Raw genomic sequence first — 21,036 nt, 5'->3', positions numbered from 1 at the left:
GTTAGGCAATGGGGGCAGGGGGTTAAGTGACATGCCCAGGGTCACACAGCTAGGAAGTATCTGAGGTCAGATTTAAAAATGGGACCTCCCCTCTTTGGGCCTGGCTCTCAATTCACCAAGCCACCTACCTGCCCCCTTAGGCATTTTTTTTTATCATAGCTTTCAGGTAGTCCAATAATTCTTAGATTATCCATCCTGGAACTATTTTCTATCTAGATCAGTTTTCTTTCTGATGATATATTTCACATTTTCTTCTATTTTTAAATTTTGATTTTGTTTTTATCATTTCTCGATGTTTTATAGTGTCATTAGCTTCCACTTACCCAGTTTTAATTTTTAGAAATCATTCTCTTCAGTGGATTTTTGGCTCTTTTGCCATTTGGCTAATTCTATTTCTTAAGGTATTCTTTTCTTCAGAGTTTATTTTTGTTCTTCTTTAACCAAGCTATTGACTCTCTTTTCATAATTTTCTTGCATCCCTATTATTTATTTTCCTAATTTTTCTCTATCTCTCTTATCTTATTATTAATCTTATTTACGAGTCCTTCCATGAATTCTTTTTGGTCCTATGGCCACACTTTTCTTTGAGATTTTGCATGGATCTGTGTATGGATTTTCTCTTCTTCTCAGTTTGTGTTTTGATCTTCCCTGTTACCACAGTAGCTTTTTATGACCACTGCACTATCTCTAGCTTCAAACTTTTCTTACTACTTTTTTCAGAGCTATCTCTTGGGGTCAATAAGTTTATAGTTCTTTAAAGGTGGTATGATCTATGTAAAAGTATGATCACTTGACTGGACTATGCACTGGTCTATGAGCAGCCATAATCATTCTTCTCTACCCTCAAACTGTGACCTGACTCTTGTATTTCTGCAGCTACAAGTGCTAGTGAATTAGTGTTCCTCTTACCTCTGGAACTGTGGCCTGGCACTGTGTGTGTGCAATATGAGAGGGTCCTAAATGCAGTGCCAGCAAAGATAGCCCTCTCACCATCTGTCAGTTAGGAGCTCTATAAGCTATTATTGTTAAACTCCCCCTGAGATTTGCTTCTGGCATTCCAACAGGGTTTGGGCTGCATGGTGTATGCTGGGATCCAGATCCAATCACCATCCCAATGTGTCTTGTCTTTCCTGCTGACATCCTAAGTTAGCTTTGTCTAGAAAATTCTATCACCTGAACTTTTTTTTTTTAAACCCTTGTACTTTGGTGTATTGTCTCATAGGTGGAAGATTGGTAAGGGTGGGCAATGGGGGTCAAGTGACTTGCCCAGGGTCACACAGCTGGGAAGTGGCTGAGGCCGGGTTTGAACCTAGGACCTCCTGTCTCTAGGCCTGACTCTCACTCCACTGAGCTACCCCTATCACCTGAACTTTTTGATGTTTCTGATGATCTGGAATTTGATGTGAAACATTATTTTACAATTATTTGGAGGTCTGTATGGAAGATCTCAAGTCAAGCCCCTGGCTTTGCTCTGTCATCTTGGTTGATGATTTCTGCTTCATAATAAAATGTGTGTTGGTAGCATGTCTTCTGAATATTTATTTTGAATGTTGAAATCGATCAGAGATGGGATTTGGACTCAGGTCCTATCATTTCAGAGTATGTACTCTTTTCACTCTTCTATATTGCCTTTTATATGAAATTGTAGTTTATTGTACATTTGTAAAGGCCCTGAGCATTTCTGATCCTACAGCAGAGACTGAAGACTAGAATCATGTCAAAATTCTTTTTTACATTATTCTCCCTACAGAATGATATGTAACTGGAAACAGATTCATAGAATCTACAGAGAGTATTCAAAGATCATCTAATCCAACTCCTTCATTTTACAGCAGAGGTCCAAAGATGTTAACTGACTTATAGATGTAGGTAACAAGAAAAAAATTGAGACTTGAACATAAGTGTTATAACTTAAAAGCCTTTCCACTTTTCCCCAGAGTTTTTTTTATAAAGACTTGTTGCTGATGACTATATATCTTTGTTATGGACCTTCAATTATTGTATCCTGTTCCTGAGAGCTAAATTTTGGGAGCTGGAGGAGTCACAATCTGGTTGATAAAACCAAATCAAAGAAATTAGGGATAGTAGAAACTCAACTAGCAAATCAGATATCATCTTTGGGGAAAACAGATGTTCTTAGAATTTTTTGAACTGTTCAAGCTGGTCTTGTTCAATTCTTATGAAAATAGTTTCACAGCAACTTAAGCTTCCTTAATGTGTGTCTGAAAGGATCTTCAGCTTGAAAGTCTTTAATTTTATCTCTTCATTCTTTTCTTACTTTTTTGTCAAGCTTAAATAAGTCAGTCCCTTCTCTTATTCTTCTCTATGATTATTTTCACTGATGGATGGACATTCTGCTTGACTGTGGCTAAGCTATATAGAAACTACATGATTAGTCTTCTTCAACTTGCCTCAAAAACCAGTACCTCATGCCGTGTATCATGTTGGTTGTCCTCCTCTCTACTTCTCTCAATCCATGAAGCCCTTCTTTTATTATCTCTGTAAAGTCATGTTTTTTGACCATCAATTTATTCACATTTACTCACCATCCTCAATGTGAGATCTTGAAAATTGCCAGTAGCCATTCTCACCTATTTGCATATCTGTTTCAAAGAAGAAAGATGGATTTAGTTCAAATCCTTTAACATTCTTCCTCTTTATCTGAACCATTGTTAGGGCTTCCTAATTATTTGGCATATATCCAGTGTCTATTCTCTCTGATTTCTCCTCCATACATTCGTCCCCTATTATAACCACCAAAAAAAACTACCCAAACCTAAGTTTTATCATATTTCATTCTTAGTAACTTCTAGGAGCTCCCTAGAATCTTTAGAATACGTTGTAAACTTCTTAGTCTGACATTCAAGTTTCTACAATCTGATTTCAGTCTCCCTTTTATGAACTCCACGTTCCAGACAAATTGGACTACTAAACATTTACCTAAATTTGACATTCTCTTTTCTTTTTCGTACAATTGATTTAGCGCCTTAAAATTTTGAGTAATTAGACCTTTGTCAGAGTTTTTTGTTGTAAATATTTTTCCCAATTTGTTGATTCCCTTCTAATTTTGGTTGCATTGGTTTTGTTTGTACAAAACCTTTTAAATTTAATGTAATCAAAATTATATATTTTACCTTTTGTAATTTTTTCAAACTCTTGCTTGCTTTTAAAATCTTTCCTTTCCCAGAGATCTGACAAATATGCTATTCTGTTTGCCTAATTTGCTTATAGTTTCCTTCTTTATATTCATGTCATTCACTCATTCTGAATTTATTTTGGTATAGGGTGTGAGATGTTGATCTAGTCCCAATCTCTCCCATACCATTTTCCAATTTTCCCAGCAGTTTTTGTCAAATAGTGGATTTTTGTCCCCAAAGCTGCCTTTTCTGCCTCCAATATACTCACTCAAACATGCCTTTCTCCATGACTAGAATGTATCCTTTCCACCACTCTACTTTTCAAAATCCTGTCTTTTCTGTAATCTGTTCTAGTGCTGGGCAGATTCCCAGGTAGAAAAAATAAATTTAATGATAGTAAGCAATAGAACTGTTAGATCCTCATAAACAGAGACATGACTTGTCTGTGATGTCTTCTTTGATTTATCTCATTTTTAATGCTCTTTCTTTTCTTGTTACTCTTAGATTCAGGGGTGTGGTAGTCAATGTTTAACAATCAGCTCTATTAAAACATGTATATACCACACTTTTAAGATTTATCTGCCTTATTAACATTTTTCTCTATAACTTTATTAAGTCTAGACAATAAAGAAAACAAGTCAAGGCCTGATTTTTAGTGTTTGTTGATCTCCAAAGTGTAAATGCCCACACTGAACATATAATTAGGTCTTGCTAGCAGAGCAGGTACATGAGTACATGTTGACTCCAGCATAATCCTGTGTTACATTTATTTATTATTATTTACAAGTGCCTGGGAGGATTAGAGGAACACATATCTAGAAATAAATGGGCCATCAGAAAACAGTGAGTCAAACCATTTCATTTTATAAAGGAGGATATTGAGATTTATGGAAGAAAAGGAAAGTTGAGCAGGGTCTTCAGCATATATATATATATGTGTGTGTGTGTGTGTGTGTGTGTGTGTGTGTGTGTGTGTGTGTGTGTGTGTATTTTCCCCCTCCCAGCCCCTTGCCCAGTGCCTTGTATGTTAATGAATGACTGTCAAAATGAATGTCACTTCAGATGTTTTTGTTGGTGAGTAGGGCATCCTCCTTTTACTTGAAGGAGGAATGGATCTTTTAACATGAAAGAGAGAATTATTTCTTAAGAGAGGAGATTATAGAAGAGAGGCTAGTGAGTTTGGAGTAGAAGAAATGAAGAGTGGGGAACAATAATTTCTGGGAATGTCTGAGAGCAGTTGGTTGGTCATTTCATTCATAGTCAATATGTATATAGACTATAGAATCAAAGTTTCAGACCTGGAAGGGCCCTTAGAAGCATCTACTCCAACTCTTTTATTTTACAAATGAGAAAACTAAGACACAGGTTTCTTTGGTCACTTGGCTCAAATTGGGAGGCACTGTGCTAAACACTTGGGATATAAAGAAAAACAAAGATAATTCCCTGCCCTCAAGGAGTTTACATTCTAACAGAGGAGACAATATGTATATTATTGGGCATTTACAAGATATATTCAGAAAAAATGGAAAGTAATCTCAGATGGAAAGGGACTAGCAGCAGAGGAACCAGGAAAGGCCCCCTGCAGAAGTTCTGTGGCTGAAGTGATGTGGGAAGGTATGGGAGACTTGAGAAGAGATGAACAGATTTGGAAGAGCTGCTGTGCAAAGTAGGATAGTAAGTGGATTTAAAATAAAAGAATCTTTATTGTGGTGGAGGGAAAATTACAGTTAAATAAAATTAAAAAAAAATAAGTGACCCTAGTCAGCTATTTTCAGGTGATCAAATATGAATAGGAGTGAAGGAAGTGGGAATAATTCACGGTTGAGTTTTAATGAGGTATCATTGGTGATAGGGAAAGGTACAAGGAATTTGAGAGCAGTGGAGAGTGTAGAAATGAGGCCCTTCACCAGAAAATAAGATAAAGAATAGAGAAGAGTCTGTTTAGTGTTTATTTCCCTACAAAGGACTTTCACATTTCATGAATATGGAAGTGTTCATTTCTGCAAGATAGCAAGATCAAGGACATGCATAGCTGAGGTCCAGTGGAGAGATGGTCAAGGGAATTGAGTAGAATGAGAAACCAATAATTTGAAGTAATTTTGATATGTTGGATGAAGTTCCCTTGGATGAAGGTAGGAGATGTGGAAGAGATAACTGATATTCAGATGCAATTCATTATGGAAAGGAGAATGTGAAAGGATCAATAGAAATTAACCACTGGCATCTGTATTAAGTGATAAATTTGAATTGTGTGAACCTCAGTGGAAAAGAGCTCATTCATTGAAGGTGGAAGAGTAGAAATCTGGAAATTACAATGGAGAATACATATTTGGACTCCTCAATCATGACACAAATGTGAGGAAGAGACCACGAGGGAAAGAATATATAGAAAGGTGGTGTATGGATGGTCAAGGAAAATCAGGAGGGAGCCATATTTTACTGAGGACCACGAGATGGAAAGAGTGAGAAAGAATAAAATTTAATATGAAAGAAAGTTTGGTTTTAATATGAAAGAAAGTTAGGATAGGCATTCCAGAGAGCATTGTCGAAGTGGGGTAGTGGGAATGGGGAGTTTGGCAAGGCAATTTGTGGGTAAGGAACACAGTGTGTATATACAGTGGCAGCCAGTAGAATTTGAACTCTAGTCCTCTGACTCCAGAGTCAGTGTTTTTTTGTTTTCTGGAAGCTATTTAAGATTAGAAGTTTTAGACTCTTTTGTCTTTTCCTTCACATTTGCACCATTTTTAAAAAATGGCATGAAGAACTTTTGCAATGCCATGAAGATAAAACTGTTTGAATTATCATCATGTTTGGATGACAGTAACTCCTACAGGTGTGGCCTCTACTGCCTTTGTCAATGCTTGTAATCTTACATACTATTGCTTTTAAAAAAAAAAACATCTATACTTAGGCAATCTGTGATCTTATTTCTATCTCCCACTCCCGTTCTAAATATAATTTTCTTCAATGACATCATGAAAAAAGATTGCTAGTTTTCCTTGATTGATAAAATATAGGCCATTCTGTAACTTCAGTCCCATATGGTAAGCTTTATCCCATACAATCTTGCCAATTTGGAGGTGTCGTAATATACTAGAAAATGATTGTTCAGAAGTTGCTACTTATTATTGGGGGAAAAAGAAAGCATTCTTAAAAATCTTTCCAATCCATTTGGATCTGGCTACATGATTCCTTGAATGAGTTGACTCATGGCTAGCTTTTTCACACAAACATGTTTTTTACAAAGACTGAATCAGAGGGAAAAGCAAACCCAGCACAGAAACTGAGTCTCAGCCAAAGTAAATATTGGGCCAAAGAAATCAGCATTTCTTCCTCCAAGTTCACTGTCACTGAGCAGAAAGTGGACTCCACAGACACAGTTGCCCTCAAATCTCATCAAATGGGGAGTGGAGAGAAGGTCCAGGGATGGGGAGACCTTGACACAGCCAATCACAGAATTCTGGATTGGAAAGGCTCAGAGAGGCTGGAAGATAGAAAATGCCATAAAAATGCGTCAAGTTAATTTCACGCTTTCCCACCTTCAACTTTTGCGTAAATTAAATTTAATGCTCCTCGACCTCAGCAGTTTGCACGCAAAACAGCAGCACATGGGTTGGCCTGATGGAGATAAAAGGGGCTTGGTGTTATTTGCAGAACGGTGAAGAAATATTTGTTCTGCAATCATTGCTATACATTAATTAAAAGTTCCCCCTTCGTCCCAACTTATACCCCCTGGGGAAAAAAAAAGATAGAATTTAGTCTTAGCTAAGAAAACTTCCTGGGGACACTTTAAAATGAAGATTTGTGAGTTGTATGGAATCATCCTCACCTGTCCCTGAAATTAAATAGTTAATTAAGGGACTAAATCCAGGTCTAAATATTCAAGCTTCACTTGTACAAACGTTAGTATGAAAGCTTCCATAGGACAGAATTGTGTACACTCTGTATAATGAACTAAAAAATCAGAGAATGGAAAGGGACCTCAAGTGCCCCATTATCTAACATCCATATGAATAATTGGGTCCTTGCAGCTACCTCATTCAGCGTCAACTTTTGCTTGAAGATCACTCATGGGAGGGAACCCTCTATGTCCCAGAGCAACCCATTTCACTTTGGGACAGCTCTGATTGGTAGGGAAGAGGCAACTAGGTGACTCACTGGATGGAGTTCTGGTCCTAGAGTCAGGAAGACTTGAGTTCAAATGTAGCCTCAGATACTTACTAGCTGTGTGTCTGTCTACCTAATCCACTGGAGAAGGAAATGTCATGCCATGCCAGTATCTTTGCCAAGAAAACCCCATGAACCCTCTTGGTATGCTATGATCCATAGGGTCGCAAAGAGTTGGATTTGACTGAAGAATTGGTAGAACATTTTTTCTTAGAGTGTTCACATCTGACTTTTCAACTGGATGAAAGGTGTAAACATGTAAAGAACTGGGTAGGATACACTTCAGATACGTAGAGAGTAGAGGAAGGGGAATCTCATGTGGGAAGACACTTGCTGCTGGCCAGGGAGACCGGAAAAAGTCTCCAGCAGAAAGGCAGATTTCAGCTGATTTTTGAAGGAAGCCAGGGAAGTCGTGAGCCAGATGTGAGGGGGCAGAGAATTGTAAACTTGGAGAAGTGTGTGCAAAGGCTGCTGGAGGCTGAGATGGAGTGTTCTGTCTGAGGGACAGGGAGTGGATCCATATAGCTGCCTCTTGGGGTGTATGGAGAGAACTGATGCGTGAGGATGCTTGAAGGAAGGAAGAAATCAGTCTGTGAAGAGCTTTATATGCTAAAGAGAAGACAGGATTTGATGCCGAGGGTAACAGGGAGCCACTGGAGTTCCCTGAGCAGGGGAGTATCTTGGACTGGTTTGGGGGGAGGGAAATGCAGCAGCAACTCTTGGCTGCTGAATAGGGGATGGAGTGGAGTGGGAGGAGACTTGGAGGCAGGCCATCGAGGGCAGAGAATGGAGGAAGGAGAATCCAGTGCTATTGGAAAGGGTGAAGATTAAGAGCAGAAATATTACTGATGAAGACAGGTGAGTGCCTAGGTATGTGTGTATGTGCATGGATAACCTGTTGCTGGAGATGCTGCAGAGCAGAAAAGGGTATGTTTAATTTTTCAGGTCTGTTTCACTGTTCTGTAGATCCTTCATTTCGCTCCTATACTTTCAGCATGGATGGCAGAGCAGATGGCAATATGCCGAAGATGGTCTGAAACTAGAGAAATACATGTGTAAAATATTTTCTCTAAGAATGAATATGAGATTATATTGTAAAACATAAATATAATTTAAATGTTTTAACACGATATGTTATAATTAATATAAGAAATAGATTTATAACATTCCAGCCTGTTCATACATACACTTGTACACATATTCACACACAACTTAAACACATGTGTGTATGTGTGGTATAAATAAACATGGATAAATAGTTTGTAATCAGATGATCAGATTTAAAATGTATAATTGGTTAAACATTAGATATTGATATTTTCATTTATGTATCGATGTTTATCATTATTCCAGACTGGGATATGATGCTCACATAAGAAAACTCGCATTTCACAACCTACAAATTGTTTTCCTCACAATAGGTAGATGGTGCAAGCGTCATTATTAGAGGCAAAGTGGTGAAGGAGAAAGGACTCAGAACCCAGAATCACTAAAGAGATATGAGTTCAAATTTTAATTCTGACCATTATTACTTATATATATATGGGCAAACGACAATCTCTCTGAGATTCAGTGTTCTCAGCTGCAGAATAGGAATAACAGGTACCTGCATCACAAATCTATTGTGTGGATTAAATGTTGTAATGTATGTAACTATATATAAGTATCAACCTCTATTATCCCTTTTTTACTATGAAGGAAACTGATTTTCATGTTGTTGTTGATGTCATTATTGAGTCATTTTCAGGCCTGTCTGATACTCCATGACTCCCTATGTAGGGTTTTCTTGACAGAAATATTAGAGTGGTTTTCCATTTCTTTCTCCAGGTCATTTTATAGATGAGGAAACTTGAGCCAACAGGGTTAAGTAACTTGCTCAGGGTCACATAGCTGGTAAGTATCTGAGGCAAGATTTGAACTCAGAAAGATGAATCTTCTTGACTCCAGTCTTGGAACTCTATCCACTGGGTCACTAGCTGCCCTTTAGCTGAGTCCTATATACATTAAATAACCTCTGTGCCTTTCCCACTCTACCAGGCTACCCCTGCAGGAAGTAAATAGCACCTGGTGAGATTCTAAAAGTTACCGACAGCATATATCCCTCTTGAATAAAACTGCCCCATTCTGTTAGCTTATGAAAAGTTTTAAACATATTTGAGTAGTCTGAATAAGGGCATCCATTCCCTATTATTCTGAGGAAGAGGCTTAATTTCTTTCCCAGACTTTATGAAAAATGATGGCATTGCTTCATTCATCTTTAGTCCAAAGTTTTTGTCTGTCTCATCAAAGATGTGGGATGTAATACAATTAATATTAAATATAAGATTATTTTTCTTTTGAGATAAATGACCAGGGAGATATTATATTAGGTCCTGGATATCCTATATATCACTCCCAGAGATTCAGAACATTCCTAAAGTTCCCAAGATTCTCTTAGTAACCCATCATGAGTCTGTCATCCATGAAATTACCTCAGTTCTTTTGGAATCAATTTCTATTTTAAGTCTATAGCAGTTTGTGAGGTAATGTATTCCAAAAGTTTACTACACACTGTGTGAATGAATACTTCCTTGTATTTGTTCTAAATATATCTCTTTCAAGATTAAAGAGTGCTTCCTTATTTAATTACGCTAATGTAGGATGAGCAAGTTCATGGTCCCCACCCATTTTTTATACTTCCATCTCATTCTCCATTTCCCATCTTCTATCCTCTTTCCAGTCTGATGAGACCTCATGTGGCTAACTTGTTCTCATGTGACAGGACTTGTATTGCTTAGTTTGTTTGTGAACTGTTAGACTTTTTCCAGTTGTCCTCTATTTGTTCTGAATTAGTGGAACTGTAAATCAGAGGTTTGATGTGGAAAGAGACGTTGGAAAGGAGATAATGTTTTCTATGCCTTTCTAGTGTCTGTATTGATGATACTAAGAACTTTGTTGGTCTTTTTGCAAGTAAAGTGGATATTGACATGTAAGAAGACTTTCATGATTCTCTGTTCTCTGGTCCTATTGAAACTCATTTGTCACTTGTATCCATTCACACAACCACACATCTTCTTGTAGAATTAGACTTTACATGAGAGACTTCCTAAGAATTAGAGCTTTGGGAAAGTATAATAGGCTTCCTCAGGAACTAGTGGATCTCTCCTCATTGAAGATCTCTAAGCAAATACCCAATGACTACTTGGTGAATCTGATATAGACAGGATTCTTTTTCAACTAGTGGTTGGGCTAGATTGCATTCTCTTATACTTCCAAACATGAAATCCTGTTACCCTGGTGGATACACCCATCAGTTTGGCTATTCAATAATTGGAATGTATGGGTATTCAAAGAACACTAACAATGCTGATGTAAGGGCTTGCTGGGTTCCTTTTAGGGCTGCTCATTCACCTTTGTTGTCCACATGACACTCAACTTTCACCTGTGGTTTCAAGAAACTACAGCAGATGCAGTGGTCAAAGCCATATAAAACTATCTCAGCAGATAGGCTAAACCAGATTGTGGGTAACTGATAGAACACAAACCCATCAGTAAGTTGGGGAGGTATCTACCTTGAGCATGTTAAAGACTTCCCCTGGTTGAATGGATGGATAAGAATGGTTTATACCAATAGCCATGAAGGCAGCTGAATGAGGTGCTGTGGAGTTCTTAGAATTTCATCAGAAACTTGAGCATATGTGCATATGTACATACACACACACACAGACAAGTATAAAACATGCTGCAGCCTGAGTCATCAGCAGTCAACCTGACTTTTGTCTTGCCATTGGATTGGTTCATTCTGGAAGAGAGATTGAGGCTGAGAACTTTGTGCAACTCTGCCTCATTTAAATCCAATTCACAAACAAGTCAAAATAACACCTTGTGATAGGATGTCACTGGCCTGCTTTGAAAACAAAGGCTCAGTGCTACCTACATACTTTAATGTTTTATTTTCCAAATTATATCTAATAAAATTTACATATTATTTCCAAAATTATAATAACTGAGTTGTCTCCCTCCCTCCCTGAAATGGTAAGCAATTTGATGTGGATTATACATGTATGGTCTTGCAAGTCATATTTCCATATTAATCAAGTTGTGAGAGAATACTTACATTAAAACAAAACCACAAATTAAACACACATAATAAGTGAAAAACGGAATGTTTCAATCTTTACTTAGACTCCACCATTTCTGTCTCTGAAGGTAGATAGCCTTCTCTATCATAAGTCCTTCAGAATTGTGTTGGACAATTTTGTAGCTCAGAACAGCTGTTTTTCATAGTTGATCATAGTACATTATTGCTGTTACCAAATACAACATTCTCCTGGTTCTGCTCTCTTCACTCTGCATTAGTTCATGTAGGTCATTTAAGGCTTCTTTTTTTCCCGTAATCACACTACTCATCATTTCTTATAACTCAATAGCATTCCATCACATTCATATGCCATAATTTGTTCAGTCACTCTTCAATTGATAAGGAACTCACTGTTGACTCACACTATTTATATAGCCTTGTTGGGGAATGTTATTCCCTCTCACTCCATTAAAAAAGACCTTTCCCTACCTTCTTGGTTGTCTTTTGCAGGAAAATTGCTTTATTCCATCCCCTTATTGGTCTTGCCACTCTAGTATTCATTTTGAAGGTTCATTTTCTGTTTAATTAGACGGGGTTTTCAGAGAGATTTGGGTACTCCTTTCTCTACTCCATCATCTTGGCTCTGCCTCAACCTACCCACATACTTTAATGAGGCATATATTTCATTTGTTTCTCCCCTTCCACGTAATATACCAAAGTGTCAAATAATATAGATCCCAAAACTAGTTATTTTAGGTAAATTTTGTTTAACCTCTTACAACATGATCTCCACATATTTTTTATGTCTCAGACAGTTACCTACAATAAAACAACACCTCTCATCCTTCAATGGCTCACTTATTTAAAAACTTTTGGTGTAGAATCTTTACAAAGGCATTTTGAATGTGGCAATACATTTTCATTGATTCCCCTTTATCTTTATGAACATTTACTCTTTTGATGACCTTTAACAGATATTTAAAAAATAATAATCTTATATGTAAATCTTGCCATTTTAGCATGACAGGGAAGGCAAAATCAACCATATATACATCCTTAGTAACAAAGCCTTATGTAAAAGCTAGTTATAAAATTTTAATTGTTTAAAGTATGGCTATTATTAGGCAGAGTGGTGCCTAAGTGGTGCACAAAAGCAGAAAATCTCTGTATTTGCTCATAATTTTATGGTGGAGTAGAAAAAGATTGAGGATTTTGTCAGCCTGGGGAACTCCCTATAGGAATTCATTTTTATCAATGCAGGTTACAACATTCTTTAACAGGTATATAACAGTCTTTCCATTATTCTGTTCTGCCTTTCAGAGAGATTGGCTCTAAATATGTGATCTGGTGTGTCTGTGTGATCCTAGGGAAGTCCCTTAGCTCTTCTGGAGTCAATTTCCTGATCTTCAAATAAGAAGTTGGTCTAGATGACCTCAAGGGCACTTTAAATACATACATGATCCTAAGTGTTAGAAGGGGCATCCAGGTGGTACAGTGGATAGAGTGTGAAGCCTGAAGTCAAGAAGACTCATTTTTCTGAGTTCAAATCCAGCCTCAGATACTTACTGTAAGCTATATGACTCTGGGAAAGTCACTTAATCCCTTTTTACCTCAATTTCCTTATCTATAAGATGAACTGGAGAAGGAAATGGCAAATCACCTTAATATCTTGGTCAAGAAAAACCCAAATAGAATTACAGAGTCAGAAAGGACTGAATAAAAAATCGTATCTTGGAAATTTGCTAAAGGCATATAGTAGTTTATTGATTTATATAACTAATAAACAGTTTATAGCCAATATATGTTATATATATTAGCTATATACCATATAGCTAATTAGTATCATAGTTTGCATTTGAATCCATCTCTTTCTGCCTCCACGGCCAGCCATTTATTCTCAAGGCCATGCTACTTCTGATTTGTGGTGGAATATAACTTTTAAAATAGCTTAACATAATTAAGCAAATCTGAATTATGGTAATGTGAACAGAAATGGAATCACCTTTTGTTTATCTGTGCCATTGCATTTTGACTAATAGCATATCTAGAAGCTACTACCCCCACCTCCCACAAGCTGTTAGAATTAATTAAATATTCCCTACCAAGTCCCCAGAGTGGGTCATAATAAATTCTTTACTTGAATGTGAAGGGCTGTGATTAGTTTTGTCCTTCTTTTTCCTTATAACCACTGTTAATCTAATGTTCCATTTCCTATAATATCTCATATTTTCTTTGAAGCATTAAGATAATTTCCTTCTTAATATCCCAACTATCTCCTGGTCATCCCCAAATGTTCCATGTTTCTTCACAAAAGAGGTTGGGAGTGACAGACAGGTAATATATCAAAACTCCAATACCTTAAGGTGCTTTGGTATTAACAGACTCATTGTACACCCTGTGCTAATTTGAGACAGAATTACCTGATAAGGAAGCAAATTAACAAAAGCATTTTTAAAAAATCTCCTTTGTAGTAATTGATTAAAATTCACTTGATTCAGTATGATTTGGATGAGATGCAAAGAGAAAACTATGATCTTTGAAGGTCCTTAAAAAGCCACAGGGCTTTTTTACCCGAGTCACAGGATTTAGATATAAAAAATAGCATCACATAGAGGGAAGAACCTTCCATTTCAGGTGCTGAATTTGGTGGTACCATGTCTGAGTTCCAATTCTAAGTCTCTTATTTCTTACCTCATAACCTTGGAGAAGTCACGTAATTCCTTTATATCTGTTTCCTTATTGCAAAATGAAATGGTTAGACTAGATTATTTCTAAGGTCCTGCTAGAATTCTATGATCTTATGAAACATCTGGTGTCATCTCATCAAATTATCTCGTTTTATAAATGGGAAAACTAGGCCAGTGACTTGTCAAGGCACACAGATGACAGTCTTTCAAATCCACATTTAAGATTTACTCTTCTATTCTATCATGCTCATATTTACTATGGGTTTTAACCAGACATAATTGCTTGCTGCCCACATGGATTCTTCCCCTCACCTATCCCATTCCTCAGTCATCCCATATGATTTCACTGTGCTTTGCTCTCCCTTCCCTGCTTTCTCAATCTAAGCCTTTTCTCAAAGCCCTAGATAGACCTATTTATCTTCTGCTTCTTTTAATAATTGTTATTATATATAATATTATAATAATAATCAACAAAATCTGCTCAATACTTTATCTTTCAGTCTTTTTTTAAACCCTTACCTTCTTAAAGTATTAAACTTTAATTAAAAAAAATACTATGTATTGGCTCCAAGGCAGAAGAGTAGTAAGGGCTAGGCAATGGGGGTCAAGTGACTTGCCCAGGGTCACACAGCTGGGAAGTGTCTGAGGCCAGATTTGAACCTAGGACCTTCCATCTCTAGGCCTGGCTTTCAATCCACTGAGCTACCCAGCTGCCCCCTAGTCTTAACAACTAACTGACTTGTGGAAACTCTCCCCAGTGCCTTTCTCAATGAACTAGATATTGGGTGTTGGTTTCAAATAGGACCTATCTTTTTTTTTGACATTAAACTTAGAGCTTACCCTACTTTTCATTATGCCTAAAATTTTTAGGTAAACTAGGGTTTATCTTGGCTGTGAGTGTAATCTTGCTACTTTCAAAATCTGTATAATTCAAAGTTTGTACATTAATATGACTTTCAATTTATATTAATGAATTAATATCTAAGGTAAGTTAAATATATTTTCAAAATTGTTTATTTAATTCATTTAATATTCATTATATGTAATGTGCAATGTATTAGGCACTGGAAAGAGAGAAAAATAAGACCTCATTCTTGCCCTCAAAGGAGTATAGTAGTTAGGAAAGCTATGTACTCTGAGGCTGTGGGGGAGGAATAAAAAAAGAAGAGAATGAGTTTGAATTTTATACTATTCCTGTCCTCAAATAGTTTATAGGCTTATTTATGGAGTTAATATTTACATACCGAAAAGACGGAGCCACAAACTTGGAATTGTGGGATCTGAGTTTGAATCTGTTCTCTGTTACTTAATACCTGAGTGACCTTGGGCAAGTCATTTAACTTCTGTTTTTTTTCATCTATAATATAAAGTGGGTTGAAATCAATGACTTCTAAAGTCTACCCTACTTGTCTATCTAAGAACCTACTCTAACCATCTTGTGTAACAGCACAACTGTGCTCTTTCCTTCTGATTGGCTGGTTCTTCCCAGAACTTCAGTTTTAAGTAGGGGGTCCAGGTCAACTATATATTACTTTTTCTTCAGGCTTCACTCCTCATCGTCCATCTCTATAGGACAATGTCTAACATTCTACTCCCTGATCTTCACCTTCCTACACCTTCTGTCTTTCTAATGTTTTCTTTCCCACATGATAATATAAACTCCTCTAAGGCAGGGACTATCTTCTATTTACAGTCATATTCCTAATAAACATTTAACAAATGCTTATTAATGCTTGACTGAGACGAAAGTGGATCATCAGGAAGGGAGGTCATATTTACCATATAAGCAGACATATAGGGACAATGAAAAGTTCAATGTAACTCAAGCAAGAAAGGACATGAGAGAAAACCATGAGACAAGCTTGGAAGAGTTACTGTAGAGTGAGAGTGACATTACCAAGGTCCTGGAATGCCAGGCACACATTGAGGATGCATATCCTAAGGGAAGGATGGTCACTGCTACTTGATAATCTTATTTTTATTAATTCCCTATCTCATTTTTCACTGCAAATATTCTAAGCTGATTCTTCTCTCCTCAAATCCTCATTCATTGATTTATTTACCTTCCCTCTTCCCACACATATAACAGGCAGCTCAATTTCCATCTTCACTGAGAAGATTTAAGCGATTCTGACTGAGATCACAGAAGCATCAATGAAGAGAAGTATACTATAGAAGACTTGTTTTGCTTCATTTTGCTCTTCTGTTCCTTCTCTTGTCCCCAGATACTCTGGACCAGGGAGGAAAGAAGTGATATGATACTTTTCATAATATATACTTTGTTATAATCAATAATTGACAGCCCCTTGAAGTTTTGTTTTATGTATCTCTATTACTTGGTTCAGATCATCATTTCAGACATATACCAGTCACTATGTCACATTCTCTTCTTTCTCCAGGAGTTCAGCACTTGAATGGCTATCTTTCTCTGTAAGCCAATCACTGTCCTCATATCCAGGCAATTCAAAATACACATTGGCATCGCTCTCCTCTTGCCTCTAAATTCATGACTCCAACTCCAGTTGACTAGTCACATTCTCAACCTGACATTCTCAACTCCAGTGACTCAGTGATGATGACAACTTAAGATCTTATCCAGTTCCTGGTTAAGATGGCGGCAGAGTAAAATGCAGCGCTTAACCTCTCCTAACCGAAACATACAGGACTCCTCAAGGGGACATAAAAACAAATCCAGATGAACGGAGGGAGCCCACAACAGGGCGCAGTGTGGAAGGTACATGGAATCGGGGCATTTCCATGCTATAAAGGGGTGAAACAGCTCTCACTAAATCGCGGGCTGAGCAACACCCCCCCCACCCCCTCCACACACACCACCTATAGCGCCGAAGCCAGCTAAAAAGAAATAGAGCAAGTTTGGAGCACCCATCAAGTCATTGGCAGCTCCAGGGCCTGTTCCTGAGAGCAGCAAGATTTAGGTCCCCAAAAAGCTAAACAATGCACACGAACTCTGAGCGTGGTTGGAGAGCGCGGGCTCAGAGCACAGGTACGGGTGGAGGCAGACACAGCCACGAGCTAAGACTCTGAAACTGTGAGTGGGGAACCAGTGCAGAAGGGTATACGACTGTGGAAGCAGCACCCTGAGACTTGTAAAGAAACCTCAGGCAGAGGATCAAGCAAGGGGGTCCACCAGGGGGCTTGACCTTGGAAAAAACCAGACCTCAGACCTCAGGAGCCAAAAGACCGCAGACATTCGCTGAGTGCGAGGATAAAGCTGAGAAGCTGCTGGGCTAATGATGGCTAACCAGACTCAGGAAGTTCAGAAAAGAAAGATTAACAACAAGAAAAAGAAGTCTTTAACACTCGACAACTTTTACACAGAGAAAATCCAGACAACCGAGTAAACAGAGGAGGAGAACAAACAAGCATCTGGACCCTCCTCAAATAAGGAAAACGGGTCACAAGCTATGGAAGAGTTCAAAACTGAGATTTTGAGGAAGATGGAAGAGATCTGGCAAGAAAATAACAGTTTAAAAGGTAGAATCTTGCAATTGGAAAGTGAGGCACAGAAATCAAATGAACTGATAAGCAAATTGAACACCAGAAATGACCAGGTTGAAAAGGAAAACCAGAAGATTATAGCCAAAAACCAAAAGATCATAGCTGAAAACCGAAAGATTATAGCTGGCTTGACCTTGAGTAAAACCAGACCTGAGTCAGTGTGAGGATAAACCTGAGAACAGGCTGGGCTAACAATAGCAACCCAGAATCAGGAAGGTCAAAAGAGAAAGATTAACAACAAGAAAAAATCTTTAACACTTGACAACATTTACACAGAGAAAATCCAGACAACTGAGCAAACAGAAGAGGAGAACAAACAAGCATCTGGACACTCCCAAAATACTGAAAACTGGTCACAAGCTCTTGAAGAGTTCAAATATGAGATGACGAAAAAGTTGGAAAAGATTTGGCTAGAGAAATGGGAAATAGCTCAAAAGGAAATCAGGCAAGAAAATAACAGTTTAAAAGGCAGAATTTTGCAATTGGAAAGTGAGGCTAAGAAATCAAATGAACTGATGAGCAAATTGAACACCAGAAATGACTGGATTGAAAAGGAAAACCAAAAGATCATAGCTGAAAACCAAAAGATTATAGCCGAAAACCAGTCCCTAAAGGCTAGAATTGAGCAATTAGAAGCTAATGATCTCTCAAGACAGCAAGAACAAATAAAACAAAGTCAAGGGATGGATAAAATAGAAGGAAACATGAAATATCTCAATGAGAAAGTGATAGACCAAGAAAACCGGTCTAGAAGAGACGATTTGAGAATCATTGGTCTTCCAGAAAAACCAGAAATTAATAGAAACTTGGACACCATACTAAAAGAAATTATTCAGCAAAATTGTCCTGAAGTTCTACAACAAGAGGACAATATAGACATTGAAAGGATCCATAGATCACCTTCTACACTAGACCCAGAAAGGGCAACGCCAAGGAATATAATAGCCAAATTCAAGAGCTTCCAAGGAAAAATCTTACAAATATCAAGGAGCAACAATCAGGATCACACAGGAGCTAGCAGCCTCCACTCTAAAAGACCAAAAGGCTTGGAATATGATATTCAGAAAGGCAAGAAAGCTGGGCCTTCAGCCACGGATCAACTACCCATCGAAACTGACTATATACTTCCAGGGGAAAGTATGGGCATTCAACAAAATTGAAGATTTCCAAGTATTTGCACAGAAAAGACCAGGGCTAAATGGAAAGTTTGATATCCAACTACAAAAATCAAGAGAAACATGAAAAGGTAAATAAGAAACAGAGGGGAAAGAAAGAAAACTCATAATTTTTAAATTTGCCTTTTTAAGGGCCTCAGTAAGATCTAATTATCTGTATTCCTATGTGGAGAAATGCTATGTATAATGCTCTGTAGTGAACTCTATTCACTATTATAGTATTCACTATTATAGTAATCAGAAGAATAATTCATAGGGAGAGAATGGAATACTAAATGGTCTAAGATGATATGGGGGTGGGGTGGGAAACAGGGGGGTGAATAGCAAGGGACACCAAGAGAAACTTGAAAGAATGAGAAAAATAGGATATTCTATTACACACAAAGAGGGCATGGGAAGGGGTGGGGACAAATACTATTATAATGAGGAGAGGAAGAGAGCATTAAGAGGTAATATTTAAACCTTACTCTCAGTGTAATCAACCCGGAGAGGAACGAGTAGCTATATTATCCATTGGGATATAAAACTCTATGTAACACTACTGAGAAAGTCAGAAGGGATAAACCAAGGGGAGCAGGGGAGTGGAGAGGTCAAAAAAGGGAGGGGAGAAGAAAGGGGAGGGAATTTATTAGGCCTTTAAAAATAAAAATAGGGGAAGAATAAGGGAGAGGGTAGAAAGGGAAGTTAATCAAGGGATACTGGCTTAAAGCAAATCACTGGTTTAAAAGGAAATAGTTTAAGAAGAAGGGGTAGGAATAGGCAAGGATACGAAAATGTCAGCAAATGCACAACTGATAATTATAACTCTGAATGTGAATGGGATGAACTCGCTCATAAAACTGAAGCAAATAGCAGAGTGGATTAGAAATAAAAATCCTACCATATATTGTCTACAAAAAACACATATGAGACGGGTGGACATACACAAGTTTAAGGTTAAGGGCTTGAGCAAAATCTTTTGGGCATCAAATAAGAAAAAGAAGGCAGGAGTGGCAATTGTGATTTCTGAGAAAGCCAAAGTAAAAATAGATATAATTAAAAAAGACAGGGAAGGTCATTCCATCCTGATTAAAGGCAGTATAAACAATGAGGAAATAACACTGCTCAATATTTATGCACCAAGTGGCATAGCACCCAAATTCATAAAGGAGAAACTGGCAGAGCTCAAGAAGGAAATAGATAGTAAAACCATAATAGTGGGAGATCTAAATATTCCCCTTTCAGATCTAGATAAATCAAACCAAAAAATAGATAAGAAAGAGGTAAGAGAGGTGAATGAAGTCCTAGAAAAATTAGGTCTAATTGATATGTGGAGAAAAATTAATAGGGGCAAAAAGGAATACACCTTCTTTTCAGCTGCACATGGCACATTCACAAAGATTGACCATGATATAGGGCATAGAATCATTGCAAAGAAATGCAAAAGAGCAGAAATAATAAATGTAAACTTCTCAGATCATAATGCAATAAAAATAATAATTGGTAAGGGCACCTGGACAGGAAAATCAAAAACTAATTAGAAATTAAATAATATGATTCTCTAAAACCAATTAGTCAAAGAAGAAATCATAGAAACAATCAACAATTTCATTGAAGAGAATGACAATGATGAGACATCCTACCAAACTCTGTGGGATGCAGCCAAGGCAGTACTCAGGGGGAAATTTATATCCTTGAGTGAATATATTAACAAATTAGGGAGAGCAGATATACAAGGAGTTAAAGCAATTGTATAAAAAATCAAGCCATTCCCCAATTGATAAATGGGCAAGAGACATGAATAGGCAATTTTCAGGTAAAGAAATCAAAAGTATCAATAAGCACATGAGAAATTGTTCTAAATCTCTAATAATTAGAGAAATGCAAATCAAAACAACTCTGAGGTATCACCTCACACCTAGCAGATTGGCCTCCAGGAACTGATGCAGAGTGAGAGGAGCAGAGCCAGAAGAACATTTACACATAGACTGATATATTATGGTAAAATCGAATGTAATGGACTTCTGTACCAGCAACAATGCAATGACACAGGACAGTTTTGAGGGATTTATGGTAAAGAATGCTACCCACATTCAGAGGAAGGACTGCAGGAGAGGAAACATATAAGAAAAACAACTGCTTGAACACATGAGTTGGGGTGGACATGATTGGGGATGTAGACTTGAAACCACCACACCAATGCAACTAACAACAATTTGGAAATAGGTTTTGATCAGTGACACAGGATAAAACCAGTGGAAATGTGCTTCGGCTATGGGGGGAGTGCGGGGGTGAAGGGGAAAGTAGGAGCA

This window comes from Gracilinanus agilis, chromosome 6 (assembly GCF_016433145.1).
Source record: "Gracilinanus agilis isolate LMUSP501 chromosome 6, AgileGrace, whole genome shotgun sequence".
Taxonomy (NCBI): domain Eukaryota; kingdom Metazoa; phylum Chordata; class Mammalia; order Didelphimorphia; family Didelphidae; genus Gracilinanus; species Gracilinanus agilis.
Note: the sequence above shows the minus strand (reverse complement) of the source record.